The sequence below is a fragment of the Lissotriton helveticus genome, chromosome 1_1 (assembly GCF_964261635.1).
Source record: "Lissotriton helveticus chromosome 1_1, aLisHel1.1, whole genome shotgun sequence".
NCBI classification, from domain to species: domain Eukaryota; kingdom Metazoa; phylum Chordata; class Amphibia; order Caudata; family Salamandridae; genus Lissotriton; species Lissotriton helveticus.
Window position 1 is genome coordinate 1,445,180,275 of NC_136057.1, and position 13,667 is coordinate 1,445,193,941.

The following is a 13,667-nucleotide window of genomic DNA, read 5'->3' on the forward strand; positions in this document are numbered from 1 at the left end:
ACAAATTCCCCATAGCATTGATCTGGTGTCTTGGGTGCGCGCTAGTGGCATGTAGTGTACTATTGCACGCTGTAGTCCTGTAAAGCCTGCTTTCAATCCTGTTATTGGGCACAAAGAGTTCCACATCCAAAAAAGTAACAGTGCTCTTACTGTGATGGTGGGTGAACCTAATGTTGGCATCATTGCTGTTGAGGTATGTTACAAAGTCCGTCAATTTATCAGTGTTGCCCGTCCAGATTAAGAGGCAGTCGTCAATGTACCTGCCCCCAAAAAGAATGGAATAACTCCAATCACTACCTTTAGTGCCCCAAATCCAATTTTCCTCCAACCACCCCACAAGTAAATTGGCGTATAATGGGGAAAATGTAGAGCCCATAGCTACTCCATGTATCTGTCTGTACCATGCCCCTTTGAAAAGGAACAAATTGTTTTCCAGAATAATTTGTGTCATTACCAGTATCATGCCCGTATGTTCCCAGAGGCTAGCCGGGCGAGGGTTAAGTATACTTCATAATGCCTGTAAGCCCAAGTCATGTTGGATGCTCGTATACAGAGCAGTAACATCCAAAGTGACCAGTGTCATAGTTTCATCCTAAGTGATGTCAGCCAACGTGCTGAGTATGTGTTTATTGTCTCTGATGTAAGAAGGTAGATTGGCTACCAACAGCTGGAGAAATATGCCCAAGTACTCAAATAGTTTCTCTGCAGGTCCATTAATTCCAGGCTCTATACGCCTGCCTGGTGGAAAGGGGAGATTCTTATGCACGTTAGGTAGCGTATACTGCATGGGTGTCTAGGATGCTCTACTCTAAGGTGGGTGTATTTGTTAAAATCTAGGATCTGCACAAAGAGATTTTAGGCATTTTTGCTTTTTTTTTATAAACTTTCAGGATATTAGGCAACATTAAGGGGGTGTCACTTTCTTTATCTCACTTTAGTAAAGTCATTATCTACTGTTCAGAAATGAATGTCACAATTTAATTCACAAAAGGAAATCATGTCTAAATTCTAGACCAGTTTCCATTATCCATGAGTTAATTTTTTTTTTTTTAAACGCAGGTGACATGTTTACAAAAAGTAGGCAACATGAGCCGACTCTTCTATAATATAATTTCACAATGGGAAACTGACATTAGATGTTATTATTGGATGCCTATCATTCCAAATTTTGTACACTCGTTTGTTTCTTAGCCCTGAAGAAGTCGCTGCGCACAGCAGTAGAGAGTGACGAAAGATGTGTTGGCTAACACTTTCGAGAATAAATTGAATCAAATGTTCCAGCAAAGAATCAAGAATTTTGTCACATTATTATTGATACAAGAGCTAAAACAAAAGCGAGGAGCACCAACAAAGAGTTTTTAGTGAGTCCAAAGAAGTTTTTTGCACATCCTGGTGCTTTTAAACAAAATGTATCACTTGCACAACACAATTCTAGACAGCAAAGAAGCATGTACTGCACAATGCTCTTTTAAATTAGATTTTCATCAATTTTATTAGCAATCTTCAAATAAGACAAGACAACATGTCCTGAGATGAACAGCCTACGCGTTTCGTCCCTGTTTTCCTGGAGTTCGAGGGTCTTAAGCTCAGTTTCAAATTTAGGTAGTGCACCGCGGATGGCCTTTAGGACACCCGACTGGCGAGCTATGCATTTCCCTCTTATCACAGCTTTAAAAGCCTCCCGAAGTGTGGAAGCAGAGGAGACTGAATTCAAATTCAATGAGAAATACTCGGGAATATCCCCTCGGATCTCCGTGTGAAATGCCAAGTCCAACAAGGCACAAGGTGGGAGTCTCCACGTGAATTCCCGCTTTATAGATGTCAGGAATGCTATCCTACAAGTGCAGGGGGAGTGGTCGAACAATGTCCTAGGAAGGTGTTGGGCGTCCGTGGTCCACGTAGCTACATCCCCAGACACCAGCAAGCGATCCAGCCTGGACCAAGAGTTGTATTGTGTAGAAACATGTATGTGGGTGTAGTTGTCTTCATATGTCCACTATGTGGCTACTGGTCATAATTGAATGAAGCTCGTGGCTGGATTGGGGGTGCAGTGTTTGGGACGTTCCTAGTTTATCCATGTTGTCAGATAAAATGGCATTATAATCACCTCCCCATATCACAGTGTCACAGCCCCATAGCAACAACCTTTGCCCACATATCATTAAAAAACTCAGGATCATCTACATTTGGCCCGTAAACTGCAGCTACAACCAATTGTGTCCCCCTGAGAACCTTTTAAAATGATATACCTTCCATCTGTGTCAATGTGTGCCTGTGATAGTGTCCAATCAAGACCACTGTGATCGCGACTCCCCTCGCATAGCTAGAATAGGTTGAGGAGTGGTACTCTCCCCATCGTTTTTGTCGTAATTTATTAGTGTCTGTGGGTTGGAGGTGTGTTTCCTGTAGGAAACAGATGCCCACTTGTTGCCTCGCAAGGTAGGCGTGCATAAGTCTAGCTTTTCTATATTATTGAGGCTTCGGTAATTCTAAGTCAGATAGTTGTGGTGAGCTTGTGCGGTGGCTAGTGGCATATCGAATACATTATATGAAATGTCAAATTTGCTCCTGTGGTCAAAGGACGTGTGGAGAAAGGTTGAGAATGTGTAAAATGTGCCAATCGTTGTTGCAGGTGTTTAGAAAGCGGAATGTTACGTGTGAAGTTCCCATCCATCCAGATATTACCTGTGTGCCTCTGCTGAACTTAAACGTAACAGTTCAATATCCCCCCAACCCTCCATCCACACCAACCCCCCAATTAGGTTGTGCATTAGTCCCTACCCATCACCATTCAAAACAAAAAAAGAGAGAAACGTTATAGATGAACTTAGGGAGATCTCCCGGGGGCGTGGAATCGCCGGCATATAACCCCGCCTGATGGAAGGGTGGCCGAGCTGTCAAATAGTGGACATTGGGAGCTCACTCCCCACCCTGAGTGGTAGGGTCAAAGTTCGAGGATCCAGTGCTATTGAATTCCCGAGATGTTCGAGCCATCAGATAAAGTGTTCAACAAGGCAGGTGACTGGAGCAATACAGTACATGTGAAAAACGGGTGTATAACGGAAATCATTATCGCTGAGAGTAGCATTAGAGTGCGTGTCATTGGGCGGATTGAGCTTTTTCAACTGCGTTTGAGCGATGTGCTTTGCAAACTTCAATGGTGATTTTGCATCGGTAAAATAGTGCGTCATATCTTCATGCGTCACCCTCAGTTTCACAGGATAGAAGAGAGCATAGTTGATGCCAAATTTTGTGAATAGCAATTGTCTCTGGCATACCAAGGATGCAGATGTTGTTTCTTCTTGAGCGCACCTCAAGGTCTTCATTCTTTGTTTTACTCCCCTTAAACACTTTCTCCATGTGGAGAAGGTGCTCTTTAGACTCTACTTTAAAATCGTGGGCATCTGACACCCTATTTTCTAGTTGATCCAGGCGAGTTTTGTGCATGTCTACTCTGTTGCGAACCTAATAAAGCTGGGAGGAAAGTGTGTCCAATGTATTATCGATAGCCTTGAGGCTGGATTTTACCTCCAGGAGGAGGATGCTGCGTAGATCTTCCTCGGGCGATTCTGTGGAGGTATGTGCGGGTGAGTCGGAGTCTTGGTTCGTTTCAGAATCGGTGGTATGGGTGCTGCGCCTGCTGTCAAAGGAAATTTTTGACTGCTTTGGTTCTGTTTTCCCCATATTGGCTGCAATAAGAAATGATAGCATGTCATCAGTTATGGGAGGATGGGTGGTCTCATGAAATGAGAACTGGTCGCGCGGTGGTCCGAGGAGAGCACTACTACAATGAAGACACTGAATAATGCGATTCAGAGAATTAATTCAGTTTGCTGTGACAAGTGCCAACACGGTGCTGAGAGACTCACCCTTGGGACTGGCACAACAAGTTTCCAGCCCTAATAGGATTAACAAAGCAAGGCCCGGATTATTTAGGCGTATTTATCACTAGTTAAGGCAGGCGTCACTAGGCATGCTAACAGAGCAGCCAGTCGCGCACAAGGACTCAAAAAAGCACTAATAGAGGAAAAGGAGTCGGGAGAGCTCAGGCCTGCCCTCATCCCGGTGTCTGTGAAGGGCCGTAGGATGACCTGAAGTGCAGGACCAGGGTGCTAGTTTCCACATGTGGCAGTGAAAAGGCACTATATAGTCCAAATAGCTTCTGTCGAGGGCTCCGTTCTGTAAGAGCACGTCCCGGGCAGTCCGGAGTCAGCCCGGGGGATGTGATGTGCGGTCTTCTAGGCAGCGGCCTGGCCCGCAGGGTACTATTAGGCCGCGGCATCGCCTAGTGTGTCCGGAGAGGTCTCGGCCAAGGAGGAAGGTGCCACCTCATCCGTGCACCCAAGCGGAAGCCCTGGAGTACAGGGTACTGCACAAGCGCTGCAGCAGGGCAGAACCCCAATTCGATGACCAGGGTACTCAGCCCGAGAGGGGCACCGGGCCTGCAAGAAGCACTGTGCAGCATTCAGATATGGCGGTTGAAATCTGAAGGAGGGATCGGTGCCGATCAGAACATAAATTAGAGATCTCTCTGGCTCCAAGGACTGAGTGACGAACCCCGGAGTCCACCACTCAGCATAGGCGCACGCCAGGTGCCTTGAATTTGTCCGGCATGCCTCCAGGATGCAGGAAAGGTCTCCTTACCTTGGCGTGTCTCCAAGGCCCCAGCCGCGACGGTTGCTTAGCCGCTGAAGTCAGCGTCTGTATCACAGCCTTCGCCTTGATCGGCGCATCGGTGGCCGCCGCAGCTCCAACAAAGGTTTCTTCACCTGTGGCTGTTCTCCAGATGGTAGTCGGGTAGCTTTATACAGATTTTCTCTGGCTTGTGGAGCGGGTTTTTCAGGGTCTCAGGGCGCCTATAAACTCGGATGAGCGTTTACACGAAGGTCCCGCTCCAGGCAGGGACCTCGGCGTCTCAGCCCTCGATGTCGCAATGACAGTCTCTCTGCATCAAAATCGCTTATCAGCAGATCTGTAAAGTCACCGGGTTGCCCTCGATCAGAAATGTCGATCGGTGTGGGAAGTTCGCTTCGATAGGCAGGATAAATGTTGGATGTTTTAGCGCAGCTGGCAGAGCTCGCTCAGAAAGCGGCCATCTTGCCGCTCGGCTCAGCTACGCCCCTCAGCCAATGCATCTTTAACCACAAACAAGCAACACTATCAAGCCAAAGCTGTCTTACTAAAACCCTGCACCATGATAATCAATTAACATTAGACAAACATTAACTAAAAGCAGCCAGCACTAGAACAGCAACAAGCAAGTAAATGAAGTACAATCAACCATCAAAACACTTACCATAAGTAACCTGCAATAGAGCCATATGTCAAGCTGCCTAATCTCTGTAAATTTAACCTCTGTAAATTTTTCAACAGTTGTATCAAACCTAGCTCTGCCACAACCATTCTTATTTCTGCCAACACTACCACAACCACAGAGCACAGTAACATCCACTGTTGTCTCCTGTAAGCCAACAGTCAGTCAAGTGGGAAGAACTGCCCTGTTTACCGGTACTGCAGCCATCAGCACTGTCCACACCAAAAACATCATGGCCCACCCCACTAAGGTACGCTGAACTACCGATGCAGCCTTATCCATCACTGATAGACATTGCCACAATAACTTGTACTGCCTGTAAAAAACGAAGGAGCTGATTTAGAGTTTGGAATATAGAGTACTCTTCCACAAACTTGGCAGAGTGACCTGACGGTCCCCCACTCTATTTAGAATCTGGCAGACTGCCGGCGCTGACCCGGCTGGCTCTGCCAGTGGAAACCTTACACAAACAGCACAACAGATCAGGGGCCATTGCTGTCAGCAAATAAGACCCCCTGTACAATTTAGAGCAGACCGTGGCGGTCCCACCAAGCATATTGCGGCCTCAGACCACTACTCCTACACCAGGAAACAGTGATTCCCTAGTGGAGCTGGCGTTCCTTGTGCGGTCCAACTGCCCAAGTCATAATAGGGCAGTCGGACTGTGGGTGTGGCAGCGGCTGGATCCGCCACCGCCGTGCCACCACGAGTCTGGCGGGCTGAGGCCCTAAGTGTGTATCACAGGCTGCATTTCTGCCATCAGAATCCACTATTTATAGATCAAAAAACCTGTTGTGGACAATGCCAATACTTACAGTGGGCTTTGCGTCAGCCATTGCAACTCATCAATTGGTATAGCTTATAACGCATGCTTTTTGACTGGATGACTTTTATTCTTCCAGTTCTCATAATCAGGGAACTACTTTATTCTTTTGCTTTTGGCCTTCCTGGAGAATGCATATGTTTTCTTGCTAGTTCTCTTCTAGTATAATGCTACCCCTTCACACCCCTGCATTGCATTGTTCTAAGTGTTGTTCTCCAACTGTTGCTTCCCCATTCCTTTCCATCCTGTTTGCCTTTTTATTTCAAACCTACCACCCTCTGTTGCTCCCAAGACCCTCCCTGCTCACTGTTGCTGCTCATTGCTGACATTTAACTGCTCCCCCACTCCGCTCCTCCCCATTACAAGCAGCTGTGTATTTAATATTGACATGACATGGCAGCCATCTTGAGAGTGCAGAAAGAATAGAAAGCAGAGTTTTCTATACTTTCCATACTGCTGCCACGTTGCTTTGTTACATTGCCTTATGCAACATGGCGATCATCTTAAAAGTATAGAAAACAGAATTTTCAGGCACATTTAACATGGTGAGTCATCACTTTTGGCTTTGCCAGTGCTGGCCTATTATAAAAGCATCTGAACAATAGTGGCGGACAGAAAGCAAGACTGATTGGCTTTGCCAACGCTTGTTCTAAAATAGTGGTGTCTGGGGTGATTGTGAACTTATTTTCTACTTTCCAGAGGATGTCAGCCTTACCCAGACCCAGTGCTTAATTAAAAGAATAATAATAATATTTGGAAGGGCAAACGTTTTTCTGGAGCCGGGCGTCTGCGCTGATAAATGCTGGAGTTACTGAATACCTATGCTGCCTAGTCTTGATTTCTGCTCCTGCTTCTTTCTTCCACCTAACCTTCCTGTCTCCTTATCTCACTCTTTCATGTTGTTTTTTCCCTGGTTTCTCCCGTGTCACTGTTTCCCAATCTTTCTTTTCCTCCTCCGTTGTCCTTTTTTCTGCCTTTCTCTTTATCTCTTGTTCTGCGTAAAGATTAAGGACAAAAAGTATTTCAGGGCCCCCAAAATGAGTGGGTCTTCTTCATATGCAACCACCTGCACAAATTAAGAGCTGCCCAGACCCCCATCTCAAAGCCCCGTGAAACTCCAACCTTAGAGCCAGGGCCCTATCCCTCTATCCTTCCCACACGTGTTGCTGATGTGACAACCCGCAGTCGCATGGTGTTATTGCAGGAGTGGTCCAGTGCGTTGCAAGGCGAGGGGGGCGATCCAAGATTTAGCTACGCCACTGGAGCGGCCTCGTGTTGGTGCCTCCGAGTGCAACTAGTGGGTACTGGCCGTGCAGTGGGAAGGAAGGGGCTAATGAGGGGGCACCCTGCCGTTTCAACTTTCGCTGGTGCAATCATCGCCTCACCCCACCCGTCTCCGGCCCTCCTGGCCACCCCTTCCCAGCCCATGAGGTCAGAGTGAAGGAAGCAGGCGATTGTACCACTGGCCCTGAATACTGAGAAAGGGCCGCATCCCCCCTCTCCTTTTCTTTGATTTCCCTTCCTGTTAGGTAATGCTGACCTCCCCGCGCGCGCCAGCTATTCATATCAATAATGGAGATTTTATTTATGGTGGGGGAGAGAATGTGTGCGCTCGCGACGCACATGCTCCAGACATTTTTTATTTTGTTGCTACTGGCGAGCCAAGCGTCCGCAAGCCCGAGCCACCCTCTGTCTCCGGCGTGGGCTGAGGTGCTAGCCGCTGGTTTATTTTAAGCATGCTGTTTCTGGTAATTTACTGGCCAGGATGGCGAGCCCAAGAGGGTATTGTTCTGACAAAGAAAGCAATGTCGTATGTTCGGCAGGTGTATACAAGAGAGTGGCAGAAGTGAGGCAGTGAAACGTGTCCTAATTGGACCAGGAATGTTCTTCTAGAGTATCTGGCAATGAGAATATTGGCAATAGGTGTGAACTTGAGTATTAGAAATTAGGTGGGCCTGGGAATTCAGTGGAGTGGCATTCCAAGGAGTCTCCAACACTGAAGAGTGGGATGGGAGTAAGGGGATGAGATAAGTTGGTTGTTCAGCACTTCGTGCCACATTAAGGATGCCTCAAAGTGCTGAGGGGGTCAGGAGAGATGGGAAAAGGATTGGCAGCGGGTGAAGTAGAGAAGGTAGAGGCAGTGAGGAACGAACTTTGTGGGTTTAACGGTGTTCCCTAAAAAGTTTCCTTCTCAACAGATCAGGGCAATTCCACATTGTGGGTTAAGCATCGTATTGCCCTTCGGGCATCCAACTTAGGTCCAGGAGGGACAAATCCCTGCCAAGTTTCAAGATAAGCTGTTATGTTATGTTATGTTATAATGAATTTATTGAGCGCACTGTCACCATGAGTTTCCTGGCGCTAATCGGATTTGGAGGATGGTAGAAGGATAATTAGTGAGGATGGGGGAAGAGTAGTGTTTTTAGGGATTTCCTAAAGGAAAGGAGGGAGCAAGAAGACTTGAGTGAAAGTGGAAGGGAGTTCCACAGCTTGGGGGCCAGACAAGAAAAGCTGCGGCCGCCCGATCTAGTGAGTTTGAAACGAGGGACGACTAGAAGCTGGAGGTGGGTGGACCTCAAAGTGCGAGAAGGACAGTAGGAGGTGATTAGGGACTTGAGAAAAGCAGGGGAGGGACCAGTGAGGGCTTTGAAGACCAGGCAATGGACCTTAAAAGTGATTCTTTCGCTGACTGGTAGCCAGTGGAGGTGACGTAGTAGGGGTTGAGCCGACTGCCATCTAGGGATTTTGAAAACAAGCCGAGCAGCCTGGTTTTGGACGAGCTGTAACCTGGACAGCTGAGATTTAGGGAGGCCGTGATAGATTGAATTGGAGAAATCCAGCCGGGACATCACCAAGGCTATTAAGACTTGCAACAAGGCTTCTGGCGACAGGAGGTGGGCGACTTTCCATATCCTTTATAGCTGGAACATACAGGAAGATGTTACTGCGCTCACTTGGGCCTTGAGAGTGAGCCCGGAATCGATCAGGACCCCGAGGCTCTTTACACAGCCAGCAGGAGAAGGAGGTGTTCCGAGCTCAATAGGCCAGTACTGAGGGCCCCAGTAAGGGGCACTTCTCCCAGGAAGAAGGAGCTCAGTCTTGCCCGGATTAAGCTTGAGTTGATTTTGATTCATCCAATGCTGGATGTGTGTCAAGGCCGTCTGAAAGTTAGTGACAGCGTCAGGGGAAGTTAGGGGGAAAATAAGTTGTAGATCATCCGCGTAATTAAACACGGTGACATCCCACTTACTGTGCTGTGCTTTTGTAAATTAGTCCAAACTAGATGTGTTGTAGTTATCGTATGTGGCTATCGTGAAGCTATATGCAAAAGAAACAATTGATGGACGGAATGCTGGACTATGCAAACATTCACCCCCAGTCACAAGGATCTGAGTTAAATCCAGCCATGTGCAAATCAGTCTTGACCCTATACCTTGTGGGAACAGTCCAGCCCGAACTGCCAAACCAGGTCCTCCCTGGACCAGAAACAAGCATCCTGGGACCGGTTTCAGGGCATCACCCTGGCTAGCTTGAATGCCCAGACGTGGGTCACGTGCTCTCCATGCCACTGGAGTCAAGCTATCCTGGCTGATGAGGGGTGAAACCCCGAAACCAGTCCTAGGATGCTTGGTTCCAGTCCAGGGAGGACCTGGCCTTGCTCACCATGCCACCCCAGTTTGTACCCAGCCATATGCAAATCAGTCTTGACCCTGCCCCCAATGAGAACAGTCCAGCCCGAACTGCCAGGCCAGGAAACAAGCCTTTGGGTCCCAGTTTTGGGATATCGCCCCTCATCAGCCAGGCTAGCTTGAATCCAGTGGCACGCACCAAGCAAGGAACCCACGTTTGGGCATACCCTTCCCACTTAGAGCGACTATACCATCACAACAACATGATGGACAGAATGCTGAACATTGTCAAACATTCACCCCCACTCACAGATCTGGGTTTAATCCAAACATCTTTTTGTGTTCCTATAGTATTTTACAAAAGATATTGAAACGTGTCCCTATCGGGCCCTATATTCATGGCCTTAACTTTAACTGGGGAAACACTGGTGATTTCTCAACAATTAATTTAATGAGTGTTGAGGTTAACCAGGTCAGTGATTTTGTTCCTGTTCATATTTCACATATTGTACCGATCTTACACTCCATTAAAGAGTTGGCTATTTTCGAGATGATTTACACAAATAACAGATTAAAATTACCACCACTCAACTACATTTCCTATTTTCCTATACTAACTCGCCACTAATTGTTTCTGGGTTCCGGAGTAACGTGGTACTCACCGAAAAGCGCTTCAACACCTCGTCAGGGTTAGTAAGCGCTATATGAATGCAACTACAATCACAATATTACTCTTGTACAGGGCATGATTTGAGCCGAGTCCCCCCTTGGTATTAGAATGGACACAATTGAGAGCTCTGGAGTTGGGGCTGAAGTCAGTATGAGTTTCTCTCAGGACATATCAGCTGGTCAAAGGGTGTTCAGAATACATGATTACCCAGTTGTTGGCTTCTGTACAGAGCGCATAAAGACAACCACTGACAAAGCAAACAGCCCAGGCTGGTTTTAGGTGTAAGTCAGTTGTATCTGGTTGCAATAACAGAAAGCTGAGAGAGAAACCAAAAAACTGGTTGGGTAGCACAGAACAGGACTCAGAGAAACTGAGTTTACATGTTTAAGCCATGCCTTTAACTACATAGGTCATGCCCCTTTTAGAGACCTCCACACCACACACACACTTAAAGCCCTGATCAAATGTCTCCCATTCCAATACTCTGTATACAGATTCATTTGTATGCATGATATTTATTGCCTTTGCTGTAATTTGAAGAACTCTGTGCATTACCAACTGCATTAAAGTAAATTGTGAGGAAATGCTTGCCACGTGACAGAAAGTTACATGCCAAGATGCCCATTTAAAACCTCCAGTGATGCTGCTCTGTTAGAGTGTGCCATGTATTGGTTTTACGGCTAACGGCACGTAAGATCTTTAGCAGATGAAGGGGGAGGAGGTCGAGAGCGAGGTGAATAATCGGGATCACTTTCTCCCTTCAGTGACAGCGACCAGTGCCATAGTCTCCCGCCCCAGTTCTACGTTAGGCTTTCTTTATCATGACAAGAGCTGGCGGCTTCCGGGTCTCTCATCTCCGACCCTCTGAGAAGGAAGTGCAGGCGCTGAGGCCTGTTCCTAGTTTCCTGCCACGGTCTTGAGGACATTTTAGTGTTTCCTGCCCCCGAAGATTCTTTAATTGTATTGTCTGTGGTGTAACGCCTCAATCCTCGTCACCCAGGGAAGTCAAACCCAACCCACCCCGTCCTTATCGACATTTAAAAGGAAAACCTGCAATTCCCACTCCATATCAAGCAACAAAACGCCAGCACTAAAACTCATGGAGTGACTCCAAAACCTAAACCCCAACTCCTTATTACCCACTGAATGAAAGCCATAAAACTATTCATCAACCACTGAACATAGTTCTTGCCACACCCACTTTTATGGATCAAGGAATTCAAATCCTACACCCCTACTCACTCCTTCTTAAGCAAAGGAGGGTACATTCTACAACACCCAACGGTTTATCAGCCACTGAATGTAAACCCTACAACCCCCTACTACTTAACAGGCTAGGAGCACAAACCATTCGCTTTATCGACCTCTTATTTTAAATCCTACAAACTCCACATCTTATTGTATTGTAGTTTCAGTCATATAGCACTTACTATGTCTGACGAGGTGTTGAAGTGCTTATGTTGGATAAAATCCTACTCATAAACTAAAATTAGAGGTGTTCCCAGTGGTCATTAGGTAAATAAATAAAATAAAATTGTTGTAAATTGTTGGTTATTGGCTACGTCTTGGGCTCTGAGGAATTGCTTGAATTATGTTCTCAAGTGTCTAGTGGTGCATTATGTTAATAGGAGTCAGATGTGATTATTAGGGTGAGTTCATGCAAGTGCATATGAGCTACGTAAATAGGGTGGGAAGATGTTAGATACTGTGAGATGCAAGGAGGAGTTACACAGGGGAGAATTTGTGATTTATGAGAGTGGGGTGAGTAGATAGACTAAAATAGTTTAGGTGTAGGAATGGTTACTCAGTAAGGCAGGCATATGACAGAGTAGGGTACACACAGAATCGTTTAGATCGGCAGAGGATGGAGTGTGAGGAGAGTGTCCTATAAATAGAAACTTAGGAAAGAGAATGGGTATAGCTATACATCAAAGTCAATTTTCATGCAGGGTTTTTTAAGAATATAGTGGAGGGAGGTGTGGTGATGTGATGTGCTCTCTACATTCCACATTCGAAGTTCCAGCCCTATGGAATGTGGAATGTAGATCAAGGCAGGTTCAGGTGGGGTTCTATGTCTGGCAGTTGCTGCCTGATGCTGGGGAAGACTGTGGCCAATAAGCTCAACTCCAATGTTTATACATTGTGTAGTGTTCTGGTCATTTCACACTACCACAATTTTGGCGACGATTTGGCCACAGTGAAGAAGCCACAACGTGTATGCTATTTATACTCCTGGATAGTGTTTTGTTGGACATTCCAGGGCTGAGATGTTGGCTGATTTTTTTCCAGAGGACAAGAAGTCAAAGGAGGCAAGCCAGTGGTTGTTTGGGTGGCCCTGTGTGTGAAGAGGACGACTGTCAGTATTTTGGAGATTTTGGGGGATCGGTGTGCTCGGTGAGCACGTCTTAACAGCTCGAGACACTCTAAATTCGTCCATTGTGTGTGCCACAAACACTCATCATTTAAAGTAAAAATTGGTTCTGTCGGGGTATCAATTACTTAGGGCAAGTAGCAGCAGCTTACTTATAACACGAATCAATGATTTGCAAGGGAAAATTAAATAAAGATATAACACACACCAAAATTAAAATTCAATTATGTATTCAGAGATAATCAAATAATCATGGCTGTCGCAATTTGCAATTTCAATTGCAATATTAAATATGTGACTGTGGTGAAAAAGTGACATGTGGTGATTGGTGATAAAGACAGTACACTATATACAGAAACAATTGAGCGTGCAATGAAAAGAGGGGAAAAAAGATTTTATAAATATGTATGTCCTTATTATTTTAGCACATATGCTTCAGGATCCAATAAAACATGAGACTGTGACCATGAGTGCTGTGTAGACATATGCAATTAGACGTATTGCATATGTCTACACAACGCTCATGGTCACAAACCGACCGACAGGTCGACCGGGCGGAAAAGGGTTGCATATGGTGGCGGTGACTGCTAGACACATATTAGGATGCCAGCGGGAAGCAGCCTTTCCGTAGCGGCATTGCCACCATGGAAAGGTGTGTGGTTTCCTGAATTGGGGGCCTGTAGCGGGCCCCCAGGATGGTGGGGGCACATGGGGGTACCTATGGTACCCCCCAGTATTTGCATGCACAACGTGGAAGGCACTGCGCGGTGCCTGCCATGTTGTGCCTGCAAAGGCACACAGTTCAGCCACAGCATTGTGGGTGGCGGTGCTGTGAGCACCGCCTGCCACAATGTTGTGCA